Genomic DNA, 21423 nt, shown 5'->3' on the forward strand with positions numbered 1-21423 from the left:
TACCCAGTAGAAATGCATTTACATTTTTAAGAGGAGCGTATAAATCCAAATATCTCTGTTGATACATATACCTATCATTTACTTAAATACCTGAGTACCTACTAAGTATAAAATACCCTGTTATTTTATGTTTAGCACAGTGAGGCTGTAACAGTTTACACTCCTATTATGTAGCTGAGACCAGTTGGTCTCTTTTAGAGAAGGGAGTATCAGTTAGTTACAGAAGGACTCATTTGAATCATGAGATAATTTGTGAGAATGCATACCCAAGTAATATGCTTTAATAAAATCAGAAGGCAGCATGCTTTTGTTGAGAAATGGAGGTAGGAAGGTATCAACATAAAATAACCTTCTTTGTATTGGTTCAATGTACCCCATAAACTGTCATCTCTTTTGTTTGTTTGTTTTGAGGGTACAAATTATTTCGTTTTCTCATATTCTCTTTCCTAAAGTGTTGTTGGACTGAAACTTAACAAATTCTTTCCCCCCCATATATATGTATATACACACACACACACATATATACACACATATATGTATTCTTTCTACCAACACACAGCAATAGTATGTGCAAGTCAAATTTAATTTTAAGATGAATCTTTTAAAGCATGGGTGAATCTGTGCCAGTCACACACAGGGCAGTCTGTCATATCTTTTGCATCCTTGCTTTGTATTGGTTGTGAATGTTCGTTATGTAGTAGGGTAGGTAATTCCATTTTTACTTGTACTAGAATATATCTGGCTTAATAGATGATGTTCCAAAGGCTTGAATTAAAAATAAAAAAAAAAAAAAAAAAAAAACTTTAGTGTAAAAAATTTCAGACATACACTTAAGAGAGACTAGTATAATAAACCCCATGGCCTAGAGTTAACAATCAGCAAAATTTTGCCACACTTGCTTCATCTACTGTCTTCTTTTTCCTTGACTATTTTTAAAGTAGATCCCAGACTTCAAGTCTTTTCACTCCTACATTCTTTCATATGCATTTCTTTAAAAGAAGGAATTTTTCTTATATAACCACAATACCTTTATCACATCCAACAAAAAATTAACAGTTAACTACTAACCACCTCATATTCTCTCTGTATTCGATTTCTCTGCTTTTGACTGAAAAATGTCATTTTTACGTTTAGATTGTTCTTTCAGAATCCAACCAAGATCTGTATAGCATTTGTTTGTTAGGACTGCTGTATAATTAAAAGGTCTTTTCTTTCCCACCATTTGTCTACCTCACTCACTCCCAAACCCCCTCCTTCCTCCTTCCCTCCCCTTTTCCCTTTCATGTGTTAATGAAAAAACTGGGTAACTATCCTGTAGAATGTCCTCCATTCTGGATTTCTCTGTTGGCTTCTAACTTATTCTTGTAGCCTCTGAATTTCCTGTGAATTAAAAGTTGGCTTGAAAGACTTAATTAGTTTCAGGTTCGACTTTGGTTTAGGTGTTGAGGATGGAAGGCATGCAGGAATACTTCACACATGGAACTGTTTCTTTATACTGCATCACATCAAGGAGCATATGTCTGCTTCTCATACTTTCATGAATGCTAAAATTGGGCAGTGGTGCCAGCCCAATCTCTCTATTGAGAGTTTTCTACCAATCTTTTCTCCTGTGGGAAAAGTTACTGACTGTTCTTTGAATCAATTCTGTCATTAGGATTTGCAAGAGAATGAATTTTTAAATCTGCCACCCCTTACACATTTATTAGTGGAAATTCTTCTATAAGAAGAAATTTCCTTCATAAATTACACCTTTTTGATATACCTGAAACAATGTATACTGGAAAGAAGCCTGGTGTCTTAAATATCATCTGTTAAATACCTAGTGTAATATTCCAAAGCTAACTTGAGATACTACAGGGACCACATAGCACCTTGAGTTCCCATTTTACATGTGACTCTGAGGACTTTCACAGAATAAAGACTTCTTATTTTAATGAAAATTGTCAGTATTAGGATAATTTTATGTAGTCAACATAAATACAGTGTTGGTCCTATAGGAGTTGGAGACCTTTTCCCAGTTTTATTTGGTCAAATACATTATTTTGTGATGAACTAACTGTGAGTGATGAGTTGAGCTTCAGAGAACATGATACGTCATTAAATCAACAAGCTGAATAGTATCATCTAACCAAAGCTGTAGAATGAATGGTAATAAACTTAAATTCAGGAACAAAACAATCACCATTTTTGTTACTAATTTGTCCACCCATCATCACTAACCCCATTTTTATTTAATACTTGTAATGAACAAAATCTGAAAAAGAAATAAAACTAAAATATTTCATTTGTAGATGACATGATTGATTACCTAGAAAAATCTACAGTAGTCAGCTCTAAAATCATTTATTAAATAATAAAAATTTAATAAAGTACCAAATATCCCATTCCGAACTGCAACAAACAAGATGTAATATCTAGCAATACATTTGAGGGAGATATTAGATCTTTGGAAAATAAGTTAACATCCAGTGTATTTGAAACAATTTTAAGATTCAAATAAAAGGAGAGAACCTGTTTCTAAATCAAGAATATTGGCAAATTATTTGACTAAAAGTAATTTACAGATTTTTGGGTTGAATCTCTAACTTCCAAAATTTCTAGTGATTTATTTTATAGTGATTCTGTAATGAGAAGTCTTGTCCTACTAAATATCAGAAGGTTTTAAAGCAAGAGTGTCTAAAACCGTGACAATGATGCAAGAATAGGTGTGTTACCCAGATTCCAGAAGAGACCTCTCTGTCCTTTGGAGATTTAAGTATAAATTTTCTGGCTGGGCCCAGTGGCTCACGCTTGTAATCCCAGCACTTTGGGAGGCCAAGGAGGTCAGATCATTGAGATCAGGAGTTCAAGACCGGCCTGGCCAACATGGTAAAACCCTATCTCTACTAAAAATAGAGAAATTAGCTGGGTGTAGGTGGTGCACGCCTGTAGTTTCAGCTACTCGGGAGGCTGAGACAGAAGTCACTTGACCCCAGGTGGCAGGGGTTGCAGTGAGATGAGATTGTGCCATTGCACTCCAGACTGGGCGACAGTGAGACTCTGTCTCAAAAAAAAAAAAAAAAGGTGTTAATTTCATTTGAAGCCTGACTTCATGGCCAGTGAGAGTGAAGAGACATGGCCTGCATCCCATGACATATGCAAATCCCTGTGGCTGACTCAGACCTCAGTTTCTCTGCTTCTGCTTGCATGCCACCTTGGTTTCTGCCAATGTCAATACATATGTGAAACCAGCCCCTTTACTAGTTTCAAACATTTAACATTTTGTGAGTTAAGAAATCCTGAATAGGTGATAGACCAGCAAATTATTTTCTTAATTTTTGAGTAGAACATGCTATCTACGTTCATTCTTTTCTTCTACTCATACTTCCCTGAATTAATACAACTGTTTTCTTAAGAGGAATACTGAAAAAATCAGCTTGTTTTCATTTTGTAAAACATAGATTACTGGAGGACTATGAGGAATACAAAATTTGTCCCATCTGTTAACATACATAATAACTAAATGTGTGACAAAATATTCTTTCCTAAGAGAGGGGCACTTAAAGGATATTTGTTCAGCGGTGTTGGATAGTACTATTCAGTGATACACCTCAAAACTAATTAGACAAAAATCATCCATAGGAATTAGAAAAGGTAGCAGAGAGAATACCTTTACATCTCGTATTTGAAGAATTAGTAGAACTCACCCAGAAGATACTTGAATATTAAAAATTTGTGTTGGACCAAAATATTATGATTAAAAGGATAATAGAAAATTGTGGAAACTACATTAAAAATTATAGGGAAAGTGATAATGGCTATAAGTTACATATTGTTGTAAATATGCAAGTTTAGATATCAAGATTCTGAAACATAAATGAGAAGTGAATGTGACAGATTAAGAATATGAAAATAAAGACATATGAATAATAAATAAATATGGGGTTTTTTTCATTGTATTAAAGGACATCAATTTTTAAAAAGAGAAATCTAATATTTGCAAGTAAGCAGTGCTAACAGACCCTTTTGGGAAATAATGCAGGAATACATGCTGAGAGTCACAATAATGTTTAGAAATATCATAATAACATATTAGGAAATACTATGCTAATTATCAATCTCATATATATATATATATATATAGAAAATTCCCAGCTTAAAGACTAATTATAGCACAGCAACATAAAATATTACATTTAAATGATTATTTTTGGAGACTATAGAACAGCACTGTTCAGGAGAGCTTTGTGGTGATAGAAATATTCTATGATTGCACTGTCCAATATGGTAGCCATTTGCCACATGTGGCTACTGAGCCCTTAAAATGTGGCTAAGGCAACTGAGAAACTGAATTTTTAATTTAATGTTAATTATTTAAATTTAAATAGATAAATGGGACTAGTGGCCACAAGTTTAGATAGTGTAGTTCCAGAAATAAGGAGAAATGTTTGATATAAGTGAAAATAAAATAGTAAATTTATATGTCATGATTACAAGTATGTACATAACTAGATGTACATATGGAAAGTGATAGTCACAATTAAAATATTTCTGTTAGAATTGAAGGAAATAAGTGGTTTTTTTTTAAATGCTAAATTTTTAAAAGGTTACATGACAATAATGTAACACTTTAGCACTGCACTGGTGCTGTTCAGTCATGTTAGCCACCAGCCTGATGTGCAATTTAAATTTATATCTGTTTAGGTAAAAATATAAATTCAGTACTTTAGTCACACTAGCCACATTCCAAATGGGCAGTAGTCATATATGGCTAATGTTTACCTTTTCGAACAATGAAGCTATAGAACAATTTTACCATTGCCAAAAATTCTATTGTACAGTGTTGTAGAAAGAACTGGTAAAAGGAATATACTGGAATAAGTCACTGATAGTTTATTAGTGAGTAGTTTCTAAGGGCACATGAGAATTAAAACTGGAAATTGGATTCAATAAAAAGTATAAAGGAAGAGTATCATAAGATCCTACTCCTGTAACCTAGATTAGTGCCTTTTTTTTTTTTTTTTTTTTTTTTTTAGAGTTTCACTCTATCGCCCAGGCTGGAGTGCAGTAGCGTCATTTCAGCTCACTGCAGCCTCACCACCTCCTGTATTCAAGTGATTGTCCTGCCTCAGCTACCCAGGTAGCTGGAATTACAGGCATGTTCCACCACTCCTGACTAATTTTTGTACTTTTAGTAGAGACGGGGTTTCTCCATGTTTCCCAGGCTGGTCTGGAATTCCTGAGTTCAAGTGATTCACTTGCCTTGGCCTCCCAAAGTGCTGGGATTACAGGCTTGAGCCACTGCGCCTGGCCTACACCAGTGCTCCTTGAAGAATGGGCTATGAACTGGTGCTGGTTTGTTAATCAATCCATGACTAAATGCTTACTCTCAATTTCTGTATTAGTTTAGAAACTCTTATAGTCATGTCATATTTCTGTCATTCAGACACATCACCTGTCTCCCTGGTTGAAGTGCAGGCCAGTGGTTTTAACTCAGTTGCCTGGAGAGTTTTATGTTGAGTGTGCTGAGTATAGTCATAGTGGTAGTCCATGAACATGGGTCCCCAGTGGGAAGAAAACAGTCCTTCACTAAAGATTGCATGAGAAACACTGGCCAGCATTAAAGAAGGAAAGTAGATTGCTCAGGGAAGTTTTGTAGGGAACTTAAAGTGAGATGTTAGTATGGCTTAGTAGTCTGTATTTGAAGGTGAAATGAAAAATTCAGCATGAAATCTCTGAATGTGGTAAACTTAGACTTCATCCTCTGAGGTGGAAATGAGGCAAGGGATCCATTATCCACAGCATGAGTAAGTTTCTAGTCAGTTCCTCTGTCTTGGGAGTTTGTTTTCCCTTTTCGCCCTTGTTGGCCTGGGAGATTCAACCAGCTAGCAGTCTTTTCCTTTCAGTAGGATTTCCAACTTTGTGTTGGCCTTTACCCCATTTTAGCTCTTTTTGTCATATTATCTGCACTTAGTACTTGGTAACCGTTTTCACCCCTTCCCCCAGAGTTAGTTCAGAGGTTTACAGGATGTTGAAAATAGGAAAATTGTTTTTAAATTAAGTGAGTTTTTGTGTACACTTATTTCTTTAGCCTAAAGTTTTAAGTCTCTTTTTTTCACATTTAAACCTGATTCCCCAAGACAAGATATAAAAGTGAATTATGTGTGAAATGTGGAAAGGTTCTTACTGCCTGTAATCAAACCATAATCTGTCCATTAAAGCATTATTTTAGTGATGAAGGGTGGACATACATCCCAAGTTTACTACCTGTTTTCTTACTGTGGTTTTGACCATACAGCAAATGATATCTTCTACTCTGAAATGAAATGCACCATACACATTGTCCAGTATGTTTTGAGTTTTAATTCTACATTTTCAGATTTTGGGGTCAAATGGAATCAAGTACTTTATAAATAGCTGTTTCTTCTGATTCTTTTGGCCTTACATATTAGATTTTTAAAAGTATACACATTCAGTCCTTCATCAGTACCATTAATCTGATGTTGATTTTAGCATTTCTTCTTTTTTTTTTTTTTTTGAGATGGAGTCTTGCTCTGTCACCCAGGCTGGAATGCAGTGGCACAATCTCAGCTCACTGCAACCTCCGCCACCCGGGTTCAAGCAATTCTCCTGCCTTAGCCTCCCAAGTGGCTAGGATTACAGGTGCTTGCCACCACACCCAGCTAATTTTTGTATGTTTAGTAGAGATGGGGTTCACCATGTTGCCCAGGCTGGTCTTGAACTCCTGACCTTGTAATCCACCCGCCTCGGCCTCTCAAAGTGCTGGAATTACAGGCGTGAGCCACCACACCCTACCAGTGTTTCTTCTTTTTCTCCCTAATTTATCAGATTTGGAAACAGTTGGAAAACATTTAAAGGAAATAAGTCTCTGTGTTTTTAATAATAGTTTAAGTTAAAGGAAAACAAATGAATAAGATTCTGTTTATTGCAGTCAGACAAAATGTACATATTAAAATACGTAAGAAAATCATACTTATAGAATAGCATCTTCTGATTTCAATTTAATATTATGGTAATGATTTACTTAGGCAGAATTATATCTATAGACAATCATTTTATCACTTGATTTATATTGCTCTACACTCTGTGGACAAAAACTGTTAATACTAAAGCATTAAGAAGGTGTATTACTTTTCATCTGTATTAATATTCTTCTTCTGATATTTGGTATTTAATAATATATTTTAAAGTACTCTGCATGATTTCCTGATCTTAAAGCATTCCATTCCTTTCAAGGAGTTTGGATCATAATAATTTATTTATAGTATTTTCTCATTCATATTTTAGGATATGGCATTTTAAAATATTGTATTCCTAACAGTTATTTAATATATAATTAAACATTTATATTAGTATTATTTTGTATAACATATTTTCAAGCTCCTCAGAACATTTGTAGGCTTTTGTTTCATTTTATGTAAGTTTCACCTTAAGAATATTGACTGATTGGTTAATATTCTTCTTAATAATCAAAATTTTTTTAAATGCTTACTATGTACCAGGACCTATTTAAGGTACTACAGATAGTGTGTCAAAAAACAAAGCCAGACTTCCTTTCCTCATGGAGTTTTATATTCTAGTAGATTGATTCTACTGTTGATTCATACTAAATTAATGTATTGATTATAGTAGAGTAATTTATTGATTCTGTGGCATTTAACACAATTCAAAGGGCTACTTTTCTGTTAGTTGTTAGGAAATAGCATATGCCATTATATTGGAAATACAAAGGGAGGACAGAATTTCCGCTGGCTCTAACTCATTGCTTTTTAATGAGTTTAGCTGTATATATTTTTTTTAAACGGAATTTATAACTATGATCATTTGGCAGCCTACAGTTTTTCTGTATTTTTTTTCAACTTCTCAACTTCCCAGTGATGGGGGTAGACATTGAACTAGTCACTTAAGGTTTTGGGTCTAAGGAGTAATATTTGAAACATGCAGTATTTAGAGGAGATATTTTTGTGAATGAAGAGAATGTGATTTTAAGCATACTCATGATTTCATCTAATTTCTGTTCTCAAAACTTCATTTTGTAATATGGAAAGATAAGCTTGATCCTAATAGTATGATCTCAGTATAATCTTTTACTCTTCTCTCCTCCCTCAGGACAACCTTAAACTTCCACCACAAGAGGAATATAAAGAGGTCCCTCCTGCACCAAGAAAGATCTGCAGATCTTTTTCAGTGTTCTTGGAGGTGTGGGGTGTGAGAACTTGATCAGTTTGTGTCAGCCACCTTGTTCTCTAAAGGTAAGCACTGTGTAATGAGTGCACACTCGTGGGCCCAGGCTCCTAACCTAAGACTGGTTTTGGAATGCTCCATCGAGGGTGTGAGACCTTCAGATGTTCTCACAGAAGGGAGACCCAGACAGCTACCTGTGAATAGGACATCACACATTCATCAAGAGGTGCTTTTCGTTATTTAGAAGTGAAGCATGCCCTGTGGAGGTACGGATATTTTTGTTTTGTTTTACTTAAAAAAAAAAAATCCCAGTCATAATAAAACCTGTTTCTAGTTTAGTCTGCCTTTATATTCAGTTAATAACTGCTGGGGTTAATCAAGAATTTTTTTGTATGTCTTGAGATATGGATTAAGAATTTTGAAACAATGACACCATTTAGTCCCTCTAGTGACATAGTAGTTTCAGTTGATAGAACCAGCTTTGAAGAATTACTTTTCATGATCTTTTTGAAGCTGTATCTTATCTTTACTTCAGGGAAAGCCCCTCAAACCATTTTGTATTCTGTATTACACTTCAGAAAGTGTGGAAGCAAAGGCCGTCTAATCTTTAAAAGGTATGTAATCATAAAATTTTTTATGTCAGATCTTAATTGAAAAAGATTACTTAAAACTTGAAAAAATTACTTAAAATTGGCAATTTCTTTTTCATCTTACAACTTCTTCCTGTCTTCAGGAAATGAAGAATAAATATGTTGGTTCTATCAGGGAAACCTTATAAAGGATAAACAAATTAATGTCTGTGTTTTACTTCCAAATTCTAACATCAGAAAACCTTATTGTTCACTTATATAATCTATAGATGTCTCTCAAAATGACCAGTCTTAAATTAAAATGTCATTTGGATATCATTAATTGACTATGGGGAAGAACAAAAGCATGCTGATTTCAAAAATGTCATTAATATTAGCATTAGGTCAGTCTTAGACAAGAATACTTTGAATAACAAGAGACTAAATGTCTAGTAAAACATTTTAGATTGTAATTCCCAGTATTCTGTAGTATTAATGAAAACTTAAAGTACTGATGAAGAAATTAAATATGTCCATTTCATTTCATTCATCTTTTCTTAAAGCTCTTAAAGTGATCCTGAAGACTTTAGTTCTACAAAATGTGAACAACTTATGGACCATTAAACTGGGGAGTAATCTGCTGATTTTTGTCTAGCAACTCTGCCTCTGATGCAGGATAATTTTTTTGTCTTTTCAAAACCGTTGTTCTTCCTATATCTGTATAATAAAAGATATTAAAGAGAAAAAATACTTGTGTGTTTGCTGTTAGAATGAGGAAAAAATGCAAACTGGACCTTTTTGAAAAACCTTGAGAACCAAGTTACTTTTTTTGTATGTAAATGATTGAGGAGTTAGAACTAGTCTTGGTTTTTATAACTGCAGGTAAACTTAAAAGATTTAAATCTTCAAAACAGATTATCATGTAGGTTTTATTAGAAAAGAAATATAGATTATTGGGTGTATAGAGATAACCTATATATATGTACAGTTTTTTTGAATTTTTATTTGCAAGAGCATGCTAAATATCTTAGCCTTCATAACAGCATAGAATGGACAAATGTGTTATCTCTTTTAGCCAGTTGAGAAAACACTTTGAATTAAATCTCCAACCTAATGAAAATTGTAAGGTGGGTTATAGAAATAACTAAACAGGTTATTATTTCTTAACCAAACTAAAGATTTATTCTAACTAAAATACTTGTAATCTCCCCAAACATACTTCTTTGTAGGATGTATAAATAAAATGGGGACCTATGAGATCTATGAGATTTTGCCCTCTGTAACTACAGTATCAAAAATAAGATTGTTTCCTAATAATTCTTATTAATAACTTATCCATCTCAATTCATAGTAGGTGACAAAATCAACTATTGTTCTATGATTTTGATCATGTGTAGGAGGGAAAACCCAAAATAATGGTACTGAGGGCTTCTTCCATTGAAACTAATATCTGGGAGAAGATTTGATTTTCATGTGTACATATACACATACCCATATTAGAGTTTATTTCTTTTTTTAGTCATGTAAGAATGTTTTGTCAAAGATCAGGTTTCTGATTTGTCTTTCGTGGGTATCAGTATGCCACATTTTGTTTTTGTTTTTGAAGTGTTCCTAGCCACTTCATGCTAGTCCCTACTAGAAATTTTGTTCCCCTGGCATGATCATGCTCTTTACCTACTCTGATAGCTGGAGGGAGGTGAGAGAAGCAGTCTTACGTGTTTACCAATACTGATTTTTTTTAGAAATGGGACAACAAAGAAATTCTAGCCTTTGGAGGCATCTGGACCAGCACTATATGGTACAAAGATAATTTGAGCCATAAATAGAAGCCGCATATGTAATTTTAAGTTCTTAATGGCCATTTAAGAAAATAGAGGCAAAATTAGTTTTCATTACATTTTATTTCACCCAATAGACACAAAAATATTATTTCAACATATAATTAATAGAATGTTTTATAAGATTTTTTTCATACTCAGCATTCAAAGTCTGTGTATTTTATACTCATAGCACATCTTATGTTGGACTAGCCACAGTTCAAGTGCTCAATAGCCACACGTGGCTAGTAGTTACCATATTCCACAGTTCAGATCTAGACAATGAGTGGAATTCTCATTTTAGCCTCATACATGCTAAAATCCACTGGATGACCCTGCGAACTCCCCTTGTTTAGATTTTCCAAATTTAGCAGAAGGAAAAAAACAAAACAAAACAGGATGTCCAGTGTAATTTGAATTTCAAGTAAATAACAAATAATGGCTTAGTCTAATTATGTCCCATGCTATATTTGGGGCAAACTTTTACCAAAAAAGTTACTGCTTATTCGAAATTCAAATTTGACTGGGTGTCCTGTATTTTATCTGACAACCTTCTCTGGTTTAACTTGAGAAGAAGACATCATCAGGCTGCCTGATCTTGGAGGACTAAAAAATAGAGCATGACTTCCTCTGCAGAGGATTTTAATAACCCTCCAAAAATCAGCCTGTAAAGTAGAAAATATCTGTAGCCCATTTCTTCCTAATGATCTAGTACGTTTAAGACAGAAGAGGGGTCAAATGACAAGGATTTAGTCCATACATATTTAAACATTTTAAATCTAAATTATTACATTAACGTGTAAGGTTTACGAAATTTTATAATTTGAATGATTACTTGAATTTATAAAATGTAGATCATCTAACAGCACATTGCTGCTATCATTTCTCTTGAAAACTAATTCTCCCTTGGCAGTAACCATAGCAGTTTTCAGGGTTTTGGCCATTTCAAGGTATTTTCCTACCATTGGTTTCCATTGCATCTGTCACATAAATCTCTGGTAGTCAAGCATTAACACAAAATACAAGGCTACTGAATGCCAGGATTAGGCCTACTTTGTTACAAGTATTTAAGTACTTGTAATTCTTTGCTCTGGTGTTGACCATTGGATCCTGACCAGTTCAACAGTTGGTCTCCTAAGAGCTTCTTTTACAGAGGAACATCTTTCCATTTTCATTCTTTAACATTTTTAATGTATTAATTTTAGTACTATTTTTGAAGCATACAATCACCTCCTTGGTAGTGTGGATCTGCCCTCCTTAAGCGCTACAGAAGAGACTATTTGTCTCGAAAGATAGTCATTGCACCACCTCCCTCTCCCTCCAGAGAATACTTTTCCTTCACAAAGTGCATGACTCTAGGTGACGGGTTTACATTATTATTTATGTAGGCAGGTGGATGCCAACTGCCAATGCAGAGTGGCATAATTTAGCAGTTCCAAAGTTAAGCTATGGCGCATTCCAAATCCATTCACGCTTAGGAGAATGTACCCAAGAGTGTGGGGATGTTTTCAATTACTGCATTTCCTTCAGAGAACAAGAACTACAGGTAAGTTTTTGTGTGTGTATGTGTGATCCAATAATTATTTTTAAATAAGAAATGTCAGAATCTGGAAATATTGCCCCTCCCCCAAAACAGTCACCTGAAAGGTCTCAAATATAGCTTTCAGTATATAATATTTCCTCACTCCAAGAGGGAAGGAATTGGAGCTGGTGGTGATGGTGGAGTTGGGATGAGGAAGACAATTTACTGTCATTTGAAAGCTGTGAATGTCACACATTTTCATGTCTAGAAATATCCTGGGTTCATGTAAGAATCTGATTTTGCCTAACCTCTAATGTCTCAGGTATGAATTATTTTGTCAGATTAACACATCTATATATAAGTAAGGTGTTCAGCCTTTCTTAGCTAGTGTCTTCAACAGCAATGAGTAAACTAATGAGTTGTGTCTGCGTTTTCACTTTTATTCTCAAGACTGACTTCCTTTTGTTTAAAGGCTTTTGCCTTATTTCTGCAACCATAATTTAAAGCTACAAAAGACCTGAAATATAATCTAGTACCCTTTTTACCTGGGGATCCTTGGATGGATTTCAGAGATTCTGCGAATCCCCTAAAATTACAGTCATATTTTGTATACATGTGTTTTTACTGGGGAGAATGTCCATAATTTTCACCATATTCTCAGAGGATTTCATAACAAAAAAATTGGTCAACAACCACTGTGATCTAGTCTAATGTGTTCATTTTACTGATAAACTGAAGTTTAAAGAATTTAAGTAACTTATCTTCATTCATTTGAAAAGTAATACTTGTGAAAAGTTTATTTCTTTAAAATTCATACTGATTTTTAAAAGAAATATACATTTACCTTCAATTAATTAAACTTGAAAATACCAGCCTAAATGGGAGCGTCCGTTTGCTAATGGTTTCTTCTGTTCTGCCCTTTGAGTGAACTCTACTAGTTAACATTAAAATGGCCTTCCAATAAAGTACGAGACTATGTGATAAGTTCTTGAAGACAGATTAAAAAGAAAACGAATTATCCATTATAATTTAAATCCCTTTTTCTCTTTTCAAATTCTGTCTCCAAAACTAAAACTCAAGAAAATAGGTAAATAATGTTATTTTTGTATTTCTAGAATATTAAAAAAGTAGGTAATTGCCTTAATAAACATTACACTGGGCATTATTGGGACAGTTTTGGTTCTGAACCCTAGTTAAAGAAATTCTCCAGTAGCCTGTGTACACTTCATGTTGTTTTTCAGTGATTAGGGCGTTTTTAGGTCTTTTTGATCTTAAGATGCTTTTAATGTTATAGTAGGACTTTAGAAATGGTAAGTAAGCAAGTTCTGTATTAATTAGCAAAACTAATACCTTTTTCTCAAAGGAAATACCATTTTTCTTTTTCTTTTCTTGGTACTAACCAGTAAAATCTGTCTAGTTTAAAATCTAGTGCATTTATGCCATAAATTGAATATTAGAATGAAAAGCAATTTAGAGGATGCTACACAAGACAATTATTTTCTGAAAGGAGTAGAAAAAAAGTAAGGCAACTTGGAACACTACATATATATAAATGTAAAATATGTTACTAGATATTATATATCCATATATATATATATTTTTTTCTTTTTTTTTTGAGACAAGGTCTCACTCTGTCACCCAGCCTAGAGTGCAGTGGCACAACCACAGCTCACTGGAACCTCAACCTCTGAGACTCAAGCCATCCTCCGGTCTCAGCCTCCCAAGTAGCTGGAACCACAGGTGTGCACCAAGATGCTGAGCTAATTTTTCTGTGTTTTTTGTTGAGACAGGGGTCTCGTCATGTTGCCCAGGCTGGTCTCAAACTCCTGAGCTCAAGCGATCCTCCCACCTTGGTTTCCCAAAGAGCTGAGACTGTCAGGCATGAGCCACCATGCCCAGCTGTACTATTTATATTTTTTATTTAAATTAAATTATGCTTAAAGATTCTAAAATGCATAGTATAAAACTCATTATAGAAAATGATACTGGCTTCTGAAACATTATAGTTTTGGTTTTGTTTTTATTCCTTTGGACATTTTCACTCAAGATAATTATCACTCTATGCTTTTCTGCCATTATAAAAAGTGACCAGATTTTGCTTTATTATCCAGGAAGAACAGTTTGTGAATGCCACTTGATAGGCCACCTGTGTTATTTTCCATGGGTAATTCTAACAAATAAAACGTTATATTTTTACTTTGTATTCATCCAATTATTTTATGTTTAATTTAGAAAAGCTTAAAATCTTCTTAGGAATGTTTGCAAATATTTGTAAAATAGTTTTTTTCAAAAAAGTTGAGGTAGACAGATATTAAATATTTTTGTGACTTCTCATTAAAAGAAACTGAAGCAATTAGTTGACCTCACTCAATTCATTAAAACAGCACTGGGTTCTTGGTTTTCATGACATTAAAAATAATTCAACATCTGTGTGTAGACAGTGACTAAAAGTTTATGATTTTGTTTCAAGAGTTTTATTGCCATAGATTATTTTTTAAAATAGAACTTTCAAATACATTTAAGAACCATTAAAAGTGACTTCTCCCTGTGCTTGAGACATATATGGATGGCTTATATCTTTCTGTGTATAAACAATTTAATGTTTAACTTTTATTTCCTTTAAGTTTGCATATCAAACACTCTCAGCAATCTAATCATTTATACTGGAGTAGTTAGACTTTGAAACTGCCACAGCTACCTGCCATGTCCTTGTATAGGATATAAGTAAATATATTCAGTCATCAAATCTATAGAGAACTGTGAGAATAGAGTGGTAAACAAAACACATTGCCTGCCCTCACAGCTAAAGAGGAGTGATGGTGGGAAGATGGAGGTGATGAGAACCCAATCTGGGGTCAGAAAACAAAACTACAATCTATTTCAGGTTGCACAAATGACATTTTAACTGAATCTGAGGCACATTAGATTTAAACCAAATGAGAAGGCAAGGTGGTGTTTTGAGCTGAGGGCACAGCAGATGTGAGAGTCATAAAGGAAGAAGAAGAACAAAACACATTCAAGATAAAAGACATGGAGAGAGGGAAAGATGACACTGTATGGTGAAATATCTTGCAAGTCAGTATTAGATATTAGCCTTTGGGCTTTAGCTTGAGAACAGTGGGAAGACATTGACCATCAGATTTGTATTTTTTCTAAAATTTTTTATTAATGCCTAATACATCTAGAAGTGTGAGCATACTGCTTTATGAATTTTCACAGACGTGAAAATTCGTGATGAACACCCAGATGAAGAAAAATAACAATACCAGCATCCTAAAAGTTCCCCTTCATTTTCCTTCCAGTCAGTCCTGTCTCTTGCCCACCAAGGAGACATCTTGCCTGACTTCTCGCTGTATATGGAGGGTATTGCCTACATTATACTTTATATAAATAGGGGCATACGATGTGTATTCACTTGGGTGAAAGAAGCATTATGATTATGAGGTTTGTCCATATTGTTGACGATGATTGCTAATCGTTCACATAGCTGTGTAATGTTCCGTCGTATGCATGTACCACAGATTTGCATTTTTCTGAGATTGCTGAATCTGCATCATGAAGGATGGAAGGGTGTGAATTTAGTAAACTTCACAGTAAATCTAGGAAAGAGATACTGGGGCTTGACTAGTGTGGTGACAATGAGGATGAAGAGAAGTGGGCATATAGTGAGATATTTACAAGTTAGAACTTATAGGATGTGGGGATTAATTGGATGAGGGGATGAAGAATCAGATACACCAGAGATAACTCCTGGGTCCTAACTTGGGCAGGGGTTAATGGCAGTGCCCGTCATTAAGTCCAAATACTAGAGAGGAAGTGGATTGTTGCTCATGCTTTAGTAATAGAGGGGATTAACGAATTCAATTTCTGATACAGTTAAGTCACCTGTGAAACATTGCACAGATCTGCTTTATACAACTGTTTTATTAACTGAATTTATGAATAACTTTACCTTCATTAACAACAGTGTGCTAACAAATAGTTCTACATATGGATAACTGCAAATCTTGTCTATTCTCACTGCTCTTCACCTCTGAATCTCACGAGATACTTTTCCTAAATGTGTTAGGAGTGGTTTTGTCACACCTCATGCTTTTTTTTTTCTTTTTATTTATAGAATATAATTCCTCTAAACTGGTGCTAACTTTATGCAAGAAGAGTAGCACTTCCTAGGTTGATGATATGAAAGGCATTGGTGAAATGCCTTCAAACTTAAAAACATTGTTTTTCCAACATTATAGTCTTTCCTTTAATAAACACACAATAAACACAATAAACACACCTTAAAATGAGTTTGTTTATAGGAAATAACCTACTTATTTAGTAAGACTTTAATGGACTGAAGTAAATATTCATGAGATTTGGGCAGGGGAAAGAAAAGAAAGCTAGGGATGAGGTCTGACCTGAGCACAAACCTAGGCAGGGTGCCACAGGGGGAACCCTCAGCATCAGAGAGCAGGTTGAACACACCTGATTTTAAAGCAATGTGATGCCAAAAGAGTGATGTAGGAGCTGTAAAGGAGGGACTTCACCACTTTTCAATGCTGCCTGGGACTAGTTACACTCTTGGAAAATTTTATATGAAAATAACTAATAAGTCTAGCACTGAATGAAACAAATGCCTAAGACCTACTGGAACATTAAATAGACTTTTATGCCAGCCAGTTATGATTCAGTGCTATATTTAGACCACAAAACTGGAACTAAAATCAAGGCAGTTTATTCTTATCCCATCATGTCCATGGGGTGGAGAGGAACAGCTAAGTAATCATGATCATGTACTTCAGTTTATAGAGTTTTCTCTAGCTTTGGGCATTGTCACTTAACAGATAATACAGTTTTAAAAATTAAATGCTCAATTTCATTTCACTGAGGTTTTTTTGTTGTTGCACAACACTGTAAATATACATTGAGTTGTTTTTTCTTTTAAATTTTTGCCTCTAATTCAGGTTTACATTGAGCAACCAAATCAGTATTTTCAGAAGCCATTTAAGTTAATTCATTTATTTAATAATTACTTATGAAATATGTCATGTATAATAGTGCTATAGCCTAAGATGATAGTGAGAAGTATTCCTACCTTTTGTTACTGGCACCATTGTGGAGATACTCAGAACATACAAAAACAGTGTGATAACACAAATTATTATATGACTCGCTGTTTTAGTAGTGTTTATAAAAGCAGTGAATCTCACGAAAATAAACTATGGGCTACAGTATCAAAAAAGAAATGATGGAAGTGGTAGAATTTAATTTGGGTCCTGACAAATAGGTAGGATTTGAACATGTATGGCAAGAACACTGCAGGCAAAGGTAACATCTCATGAGAATTGATGCAGAAAAAAATACAGCATATATTGGCAGAGTGAGAAACTGGCCAGACTGTAGCAGAAATCACAAGTTGATGTGAGGAGAGAGAGAAAAACTTCATTAAATAAGCTTTGAATTACTGAAAAATCCACCAGTCATAAAAGCATGTATTATTGTCTTGATGTTTAGATTATCTATAAATATAATTTTACTTTACTCACCACCATGTGATAGCTATGTAGGTTTTTATCTTTTTAGAAACCTGATGTGAAATTACCTGAAGGAATGAAGTTTTTGTGCTTTTAAGAGTATCTTCGCTCAGGATCCATGGATAGGCTTCAGGGAGTCTGGATCTCTCTGAAATTAAAGCAAAAATTTGGATATATTTCTTTTTCTGGAGGAAGGATCCATTGTCTTTATGAGTATGTAACAGTCCAGAAGAAGTTAATAAAATAGCTTGAGCTCTCCTAACTTAAAACTTTTATTTATTATTATTATTATTATTATTATTATTTTGTAGAGATGGAGTCTTGCTCTGTCGCCCAGGCTGGAGTGCAGTGGTGCGATCTCGGTTCACTGCAACCTCCGCCTCCTGGGTTCAAGCAATTCTTTGCCTCAGCCTCCCCAGAAGCTTCGTCTTGGGGTTATTTTTTTTTTTTTAATGCAGTAAATTAAAGAGGGGAAATTAAAACAAGTTAACTGCTTTCCCTTTATTTCAGTATTTACTGATACAGTATTTAAGAGATAATCCCGAAAAGTGTATCAGTTGGGTTGATTATGTAACCAGAGATAGTGGCTGTTTTATCAATACAGTGGCTTTCAGTAAAAGGACAGCTCAATTGCTTTTTAGATACAGAATGTTTCGAATATGCTATTTCAAGTAGAAATTCCTTGCTATTTTTTGACAGGCATATATCTACTTTCTGCAGAATGTAAATAATTTTCAGTGTGTCCACCTTCAATCCTGAAATTTGACTCACCTGGATCATATTTAATCTTTTGTACAACCGTTTAAAGCAGGAGTCAACAAATTATAGCCCATGGGCCAAATCCAGCCCTCAAACTGTTTTTGTATGGCCTATGACCTAAGAATTGTTTTTACATTTTAAAATTGTTAAATTTCTAAAAGGATTGTAAGGGATTAGGATTGTAAAAAAGGAGAATATGCAACAGAGATTTTATGTGGCCCTTAAAGCCTATGGTGTTTACTGACTGGCCGTTTTTTTAAACCCCAATCCATGGTTTAAAGTACAGTTTTTCCTGGATGCATGTGTTATTCTACAAGCAGATACAATGCTTGTGGATAGATATTATTTTTTAAGTTGGGAGTATATTTATATAATTTTAGCAAAGTTGACTGAATAAGAAAGCTTTTTTTCTCTACTGGATATTCAGCTAATAGTTTAGCTTTCTAAAGTCTAGATTTGAAAGTATAAGAACAAAATGTGGACTTAGTAATCTATTTCAAAGAACTATGTGAATGTGAAAGTAGATTTTGTTTTTTGTGAATATGTTACACAGCAACCAGAAATCAGAGCAAGTGAAAAATATTAAAATATAATCTTGGTTTTAGAAGACACCACTTACTTAAGGCAAGTAAGGCAAAAGAAAACATGCGTACCTGTTAATGTGTTGGGAAGGGCAGCTGTTAAAAATTATTTTATTCATTGGTTTTTTTTCAACATTTATACTTATTTTTAGAGCCATTATACATATTGGCTTCTTTGTATTATATTTTATTAATATTATTGTATGAGATACTATGGTTCTAAATTTTGGATAAATATTGAAATTATTTTTAATGGGGGAATTAGTGAGTCTCAAAAAATTGGGGCAATTCTGCCTTCTCTCTCTGCATCATTTTTCCTCACTACTGGATCTTTTTTACCAACATACAAATAATGTTGGGTTTTTTCCCCATCTTGAAAAAAAATCTTACTCCCAGTTCCTCCTTTAGTTACTATCCCATGTCTTTCATTTACAGCCAGTATCTCTGAAGTATGTTGTTGCCTGTGCTGTCTGAATTCAGTTCCTATAACCCCTGCCATTTCACCAGAATTGCACTTCGTAATGACTACCATGCTGCCAATCAGATGATCATCTCAGTCTTTCTCTTATTTGACCAGGCAATGGTGTTTAACACTCCTTGTTTGGCCTTTTAGGTACGATATTACACTCTCCTGGTTTTTTTCTCCCACCCCTGTGGCTGTTGCTTTTTCAATCTCTTGCTGATTTCTTCTTGCCTCCCCCATCTCTAAATTGGGAATGCTTCAACATTTAGAATTTTGGGGACTTTAAAACTGCACATTCACTCCCTTAGTGACTTCATATAGTACCATGGCTTTATATGATCATCCATTTGCTAATGATCAGAAGTCCTTTAGTCTTTTTTTTTTTTTTTTTTTTTTTGATAGGGAGTTTTGCTCTGTGGAAACAGTTTTGCTCAGTTTTGCTCAGGCTGGAGTGAGTACAGTGGCACGATCTTGGCTCACTGCAACCTCCTCTTCCTGGGTTCAAGTGATTCTCCTGCCTCAGCCTCCCATGTAGTGGGGATTACAGGCGTGTGCCAGCACACTCGGCTAATTTTTGTAATTTTAGTAGAAATGGGGTTTCACCATGTTGTCCATGCTGGTTTTGAACTCCTGACCTCAGGTGATCTGCCTGCCACAGCCTCCCAAAGTGCTGGGATTACAGGTGTGAGCCAACGTGCCCGGCCCCTTTAGTCTTCTTAGAATGTGATATAGTAAACTGAATTCCTTATCTTCCCCCCACCAAAACTACCTCCGGCAGTTTTTCCCATCTGCTGTCTTTTTATCAGCCTTGGTATCACCAAGGATTCCTGTCCTCCTTTCATTCCACATATGATAATTCTTCACATTTCTGTTACGAAAATATTATCTTGTTTCTGTCCCAAAAATATTTCTGAGATTCAGTTATTGCTCACCATCTCTACTCCTACAACCGTGATCTAAATCACCTTCATCTCTTACCTGTATTGATGCAAAAAGCCTCCTGTAATTGGTCTTCCTGTTTCTTCTGTTGACTTACTTCAGTCCATTCTTAATATAGCAGGTAAAGTAGTTATATTTAAATATAAGCCATATTATGTCACTCTTTTGATGAAAATCCTACATTGACTTTTCATCTCAACCAGGATAAAAACTAAAGTTCTTAAAATAGCCTACCAGGCTCTGTACTCTGGGTTGTCATTCCCAGACAGCCACTGCCAACCACTCCTGCCTGCTCACAAGCCACTTTGCTCTAGTCATCCACACTGGCTTCTTTGCTGTTCTTAGAACATTCCAGGCAAGTTCTTGCTTTAGAGCCTTTGCACTGGCTGTTCTTTGTAATACTCTTTCCCTGTATATCTACAGGGATCATTCTCTCATTACTTGAGATTTTTACTCAAATGTCAATTTAACGAAGCTTTCTTTAGCCACTTGATCTAAAATTGCAGATTTCCCCTACTTCACACCAATTCTCCTTCCTGCTTTATGTTTCTTTTCTTGAAGACCTATTACCATCTACCATCCCATATATTTTACCTACATTTTTCATTTATTTTTTGCCGCCTTCTACTAGAATATAAAGGCTTTTTGTTTCCTTTGTTCACTGGTATATCCTCAGCACATAGAAATATAGTGTTTGGCCCATATTATACACTTGGTTATTACTGATGAATTAATAAATGAGTGGAATTTAAAAATAGCCACCACAAAATTTTAACATAGTTCAGGGATTTTTGAGAGCTCCCAGGATCATTGAATAAGCATTCAAATATTCCAGTAAATGACATGCATGGAGCTAAAGGTATTAGAAATATGACTGTATACATTGATATCATTATATATGTAGAACTTTCTTTTTTGCAGAGATCCTTAGCTTTGACCATTTATTCTATTTTTTTAAGTATGGAATACTCAAAAAATAAATGTTATTTGAATTTAAATATGATTACTATTTGAGTATGCTACGATGTGGATACTTTTTAAAAGAATATTTTATCATTAAAAGTAGTCAT

The 21423-nt window shown here is 34.5% G+C and overlaps 1 protein-coding gene across 8 annotated transcripts in view; it reads left to right on the forward strand.

Moving 5' to 3' along the window:
* The window catches only part of ZEB1 (zinc finger E-box binding homeobox 1), a 185041-nt gene that overhangs the window by 55985 nt on the left and 107633 nt on the right, over nt 1-21423 (forward strand). For 3 of the 8 annotated variants that reach the window (XM_050805611.1, XM_050805612.1, XM_050805610.1), the window contains 2 exons: nt 8110-8252; nt 8720-8798. The exons of 2 other annotated variants lie outside the window; for them this stretch is intronic. The gene's annotated coding sequence lies outside the window, so the exon portion shown is untranslated. 3 more of the 8 variants (XM_050805613.1, XM_050805615.1, XM_050805614.1) reach the window with 3 other exon arrangements.

The sequence above is a fragment of the Macaca thibetana genome, chromosome 9 (assembly GCF_024542745.1).
Source record: "Macaca thibetana thibetana isolate TM-01 chromosome 9, ASM2454274v1, whole genome shotgun sequence".
Classification (NCBI taxonomy): Eukaryota; Metazoa; Chordata; class Mammalia; order Primates; family Cercopithecidae; genus Macaca; species Macaca thibetana.